Below are 5,813 nucleotides of genomic sequence, written 5' to 3'. Positions count from 1 at the left end.
ACTTATATTATATCAACACTGGGGTTTAGTACAGCTGTACTTGTTATATTATATCAACACTGGCTGTACTTGGTTTAGTTCAGCTGTACTTGTTATATTATATCAACACTGGGGTTTAGCCAGCTGTACTTGTTATATTATATCAACACTGGGGTTTAGTACAGCTGTACTTGTTATATTATATCAACACTGGGGTTTAGTACAGCTGTTATATTATATCAACACTGGGGTTTAGTACAGCTGTACTTGTTATATTATATCAACACTGGGGTTTAGTGGCTAGTACACTGTACTTGTTATATTATATCAACACTGGGGGTTTTTTGTTCAACACTGGGGGTTTAGTACAGCTGTACTTGTTATATTATATCAACACTGGGGTTTAGTTCAGCTGTACTTGTTATATTATATCAACACTGGGGTTTAGTAGCTGTACAGGCTATATTATATCAACACTGTGGGGCTTAGTACAGCTGTACTTGTTATATTATATCAACACTGGGGTTTAGTACAGCTGTACTTGTTATATTATATCAACACTGGGGTTTAGTGTAGCTGTACTTGTTATATTATATCAACATTCCAGCTGTACTTGTTATATTATATCAACACTGGGGGTTTAGTACAGCTGTACTTGTTATATTATATCAACACTGGGGTTTAGTACAGCTGTACTTGTTATATTATATCAACACTGGGGTTTAGTACAGCTGTACTTGTTATATTATATCAACACTGGGGTTTAGTTCAGCTGTACTTGTTATATTATATCAACACTGGGGTTTAGTACAGCTACTTGTTATATTATATCAACACTGGGGTTTAGTGTAGCTGTACTTGTTATATTATATCAACACTGGGGTTTAGTGTAGCTGTACTTGTTATATTATATCAACACTGGGGTTTAGTGTAGCTGTACTTGTTATATTATATCAACACTGGGGTTTAGTACAGCTGTACTTGTTATATTATATCAACACTGGGGTTTAGTGTAGCTGTACTTGTTATATTATATCAACACTGGGGTTTAGTGTAGCTGTACTTGTTATATTATATCAACACTGGGGTTTAGTGTAGCTGTACTTGTTATATTATATCAACACTGGGGTTTAGTGTAGCTGTACTTGTTATATTATATCAACACTGGGGTTTAGTGTAGCTGTACTTGTTATATTATATCAACACTGGGGTTTAGTGTAGCTGTACTTGTTATATTATATCAACACTGGGGTTTAGTGTAGCTGTACTTGTTATATTATATCAACACTGGGGGTTTAGTGTAGCTGTACTTGTTATATTATATCAACACTGGGGTTTAGTACAGCTGTACTTGTTATATTATATCAACACTGGGGTTTAACAGCTGTACTTGTTATATTATATCAACACTGGGGTTTAGTACAGCTGTATATATTATATCAACACTGGGGTTTAGTGTAGCTGTACTTGTCGTCAGTATCACTCTGTTGACTCACAGCACAGAAGTACCTGCCACTGTCTCCTGCCTCCAACTTCTTCACTATGAAATATACACTTTTAAATACAGTCTTGGTCGCTATGAATTTGTAATCTATCTGTTTATTCATTGGCCCTGAGTCAAAGTCAAACCTCAGATGCAGGTGTTCTGAGCCGTGGTCTAATATTACCATCAGACAGGGTTTTAGTAGCGAACAGGAGGAAGTCTACATCACTGTGTTGGCTGGCTGCACAGTAATAAACTGCACTGTGTTAGGTCCTCTCAGACTCACTAGATGAAGATAAGCCTCTTTCCCACCGTCTGCATTGAAGTGCTTTTCAAACGATTTCTCCATGGTTATTGACTTGGTATATGCATAACCAATGAGTTTCATAGCAGTGTCTCCTGCTGACTGTTTGTACCATAGTATCACATAGTAGTTAGGGATCGTATGGCTGCAGGTGAGTTGAACGTCTCCTCCAGGACCTTCTGTTAGTGCCACAGGCCTCTGATGAACCATGTTTAAACAACTTGGACAGAGCGAGGGAGGGAGGTGAAGAGAGGTTAGAGAAGGTGACAGTGAGGAGAGAGAGTGAGGAGAGAAGCCTGAGGAAGATGGACTGAGAAAGGATATTTTATTCAGTTTGATGACATTCGTAGTATCGTTTTGCTTCTCACTGTGATTTAATACCTGTCACCCAGAGTGGTAGAGCTGCCAGGTGAATCAGAACTCTGAACATCATGATGAAGATGATGAATATGCTGAGGAAGAACGATGATGATGTGATATGAGTGTCTCCTGGATGAAGCTCTGAGGTGAAAGGAGATTGGCTGTTGTAGTAGCACCTTCAGGGTGGTGGATAGTGACAGTGTTAGAGAGTGTCAGGAAGCCTGTACTGTAAAGCTTGCTGATAGGACCTCACTGTGAACATGACTGATTACATGATCATGACAATGAACCCATCAGACATTAGAAGAACTAGAGTTAGAGGTCCCCTACAGTATGTGATGAGACCATCAGACATTAGAAGAACTAGAGTTAGAGGTCCCCTACAGTATGTGATGAGACCATCAGACATTAGAAGAACTAGAGTTAGAGGTCCCCCTACAGTATGTGATGAGACCATCAGACATTAGAAGAACTAGAGTTAGAGGTCCCCCTACAGTATGTGATGAGACCATCAGACATCAGAAGAACTAGAGTTAGAGGTCCCCCTACAGTATGTGATGAGACCATCAGACATTAGAAGAACTAGAGTTAGAGGTCCCCCTACAGTATGTGATGAGACCATCAAACATTAGAAGAACTAGAGTTAGAGGTCCCCTACAGTATGTGATGAGACCATCAGACATTAGAACAACTAGAGTTAGAGGTCCCCCTACAGTATGTGATGAGACCATCAGACATTAGAACAACTAGAGTTAGAGGTCCCCTACAGTATGTGATGAGACCATCAGACATTAGAAGAACTAGAGTTAGAGGTCCCCTACAGTATGTGATGAACCCATCAGACATTAGAAGAACTAGAGTTAGAGGTCCCCCTACAGTATGTGATGAGACCATCTCTTTACATGTTATATTACATCCTATTGAAATACTGGGGTTTTTGTGCAGCTGTACTTGTTGTCTGTATCACTGTGTTGACTCACAGCACAGAAGTACATTCCACTGTCTCCTGTCTCCAACTTCTTCACTGTGAAAGATCCACTCTCAGCTACAGCCTTTCTGGCTGGATATTTGTCTTTACTGAAGTCCCATATTCTGGTTGATAACTGGGAGTAATGAAACTACCTGCTTCATTCCCTCTCCTGGAAGCTGTCTGTACCAGTACATCTGGGTGTAGGTAGCTCCCTTAGTGTGACTGCAGTTAATCTGAGCATCACTGTCTTTCAGTTCCCAGAGTATGGTGGGTGTCTGAGTGACTTCACTCCCCTCAACAAGACCTGTAAGGACACAGTGAGAATGAAATCAATAGAGTTAGGTACAGTTAGACCTGAATACATCAAGACTCAGGAACATATGCTTGGAAACATCAATATCAATAACTAGAGAAGTCCTTCATTGTAAATAAGAATTATGTTCTTAACTTTCCTGGTTAAATAAATGAAACATTATGAAACTGTACCTGCAGCACAGAGCAGTGAGACAGTAACAGAGAAGAGAAATGTCAACATGTTTGATCACGTTATATGTGAGAGTGCTGGAAAGAGTCTGGTATCAATGTATATAAAACAAGAGGAGTGTCACATAGATGAATAGATGACAATCAGTAGACTACGGCAGGTTCCACCATATTCAACATGTCAGTGAAGTGGGAGGGACTGATGATCTGAATACATCATGCTAATTAGTGGTTCAGACTGTAGAGACATTCACATTATTAAAGTTAGAGGTCCCCCTACAGTCCATGATGAGACCATCAGCTCTTTACATATTATATTCTATCCTATAGAGCTGGCCAGCTTGTAGTCCTAAAACACTGAAATGAGTCAGCATTTTCTACCTCTGGTTTGTTGACCATTGCTATGGGAGAAATGAAGGGGGAAAATAATGGGGTTTTGAAATCAACAGACAATTGCATGGTATGCTTTCGCCATATATCATTTTTGGAATCTGACAATACAGTTAGATTAACAAGAAGTTACGCTTTTAAATGATATAAGACACTTGTATGGTCATGTATGTTTAATATTATAAATATTTACTTGAATTGCGCGCCCTCCAATTTCACTGGATGTTTGTCGGCTTTGTCCCGGGACACCTTGCCTAATTAGCAATCAGTGCTATGGCATACATAACCATATCATCTACATACAGAAAAATATGAAGGATTTAATACAAAGACCAATATTATTCATATGAATAGTAAAAAGAACTGGTCCCAATGCTGACCCCTGTGGTACACCTAATATCCAGGAAACTAGACTCAACACCATCAGAATGCACACATTATGTCCTGTCTGTCAGATAGCTCTTAAACCATTTGCAAGACTTATTGTCCAGGCCCATTTCAGACAGTTTTGAATGAGTAGGGAATGTTCAATGGTGTTGAATGCCTTGAAAAGTCTATTTTCCACGTAAAGTATATAATGTCACATATTACGTATGGCTAGGATGTGGGGATTGATCTCGGGCCGATTAATCTGGCCCAAATGTATTACTTGTGGCTCGTGCATTTCATTATTTTTTTCCCCATATTTTCTCATTGTCTCTGTGATCAAAAAATACAATCAACATTTCAATTAAATTCTTTAAGAGTCCTGTAGTATTTTAGTATTTTGATACGTTTGAGCAAGGCAGTGTGATAAACATGCTGAAGAACGTTTTGGAGTGAGCCTCCCTAGTGGGGCAGCGGTCTATCAGTCTATAGGTTTACCCCATCATGGTAGATATATCAGAGCAGCTTCACCTGCTGATACCACAGTATGGTGTTGTAGCTGGGAGAGTGTGTTCCACCTGCTGATACCACAGTATGGTGTTGTAGCTGGGGAGAGTGTGTTCCACCTGCTGATACCACAGTATGGTGTTGTAGCTGGGGAGAGTGTGTTCCACCTGCTGATACCACAGTATGGTGTTGTAGCTGGGGAGAGTGTGTTCCACCTGCTGATACCACAGTATGGTGTTGTAGCTGGGGAGAGTGTGTTCCACCTGCTGATACCACAGTATGGTGTTGTAGCTGGGAGAGTGTGTTCCACCTGCTGATACCACAGTATGGTGTTGTAGCTGGGGAGAGTGTGTTCCACCTGCTGATACCACAGTATGGTGTTGTAGCTGGGGAGAGTGTGTTCCACATTCATGATGAACATTCAAAAGGGCATGGATCTTCCAACTCTCAGACTCCTTACTACACACCATAGTTAACTGTGGTACTGTGTCTGGTGAGTCCACATGGATTAGTTGAGCTGTAACTCCACCTACAGGAAAGACATGATATCATACCATACTGTATCATGGTCTCCTGTATATCAGAGGGAACCTCCCCTTTCTGTTAGACCAGCTGGGGAGTGTTTTGGCATTGAATCAGAGTCAGATACAGTGTGATGTTAATACAGGTGTGATTAGTCTACAGTACACCAGGGAGGAGGTTTTTGTAGAGCAGAGAGTGAGATCTGATGCACTGTGTAAACTAGCAGCACAGTAATACACAGCACTGCTATTTGGAGTTAGTTGATTGATGGTTAAGGTGCTGGTACCACCTGCATTAGCATCTCCTTCTATTTCATATCCAGCCTCAGGAAATCCAGTTTTCAATTGCATGTATCCTAAAAACACAATTTCTCTGAAGTTGGACTGCTTGTACCAGAGGATACGATTATAGTTTGATATACTATGTGAACACTCCATCTTAGCCAACTC

At 40.4% G+C, this 5,813-nt stretch overlaps 1 pseudogene; it reads right to left on the bottom strand.

Annotated features, from left to right (window-relative positions):
* Positions 1–2,755: 2,755 nt before the first annotated feature.
* Positions 2,756–3,848, bottom strand: LOC127915740 (T cell receptor beta variable 18-like; annotated as a pseudogene).
* Positions 3,849–5,813: the final 1,965 nt, after the last annotated feature.

This window comes from Oncorhynchus keta, chromosome 35 (assembly GCF_023373465.1).
Source record: "Oncorhynchus keta strain PuntledgeMale-10-30-2019 chromosome 35, Oket_V2, whole genome shotgun sequence".
NCBI classification, from domain to species: Eukaryota; Metazoa; Chordata; class Actinopteri; order Salmoniformes; family Salmonidae; genus Oncorhynchus; species Oncorhynchus keta.
Note: the sequence above shows the minus strand (reverse complement) of the source record. Positions and strands in the feature narration are given on the sequence as shown.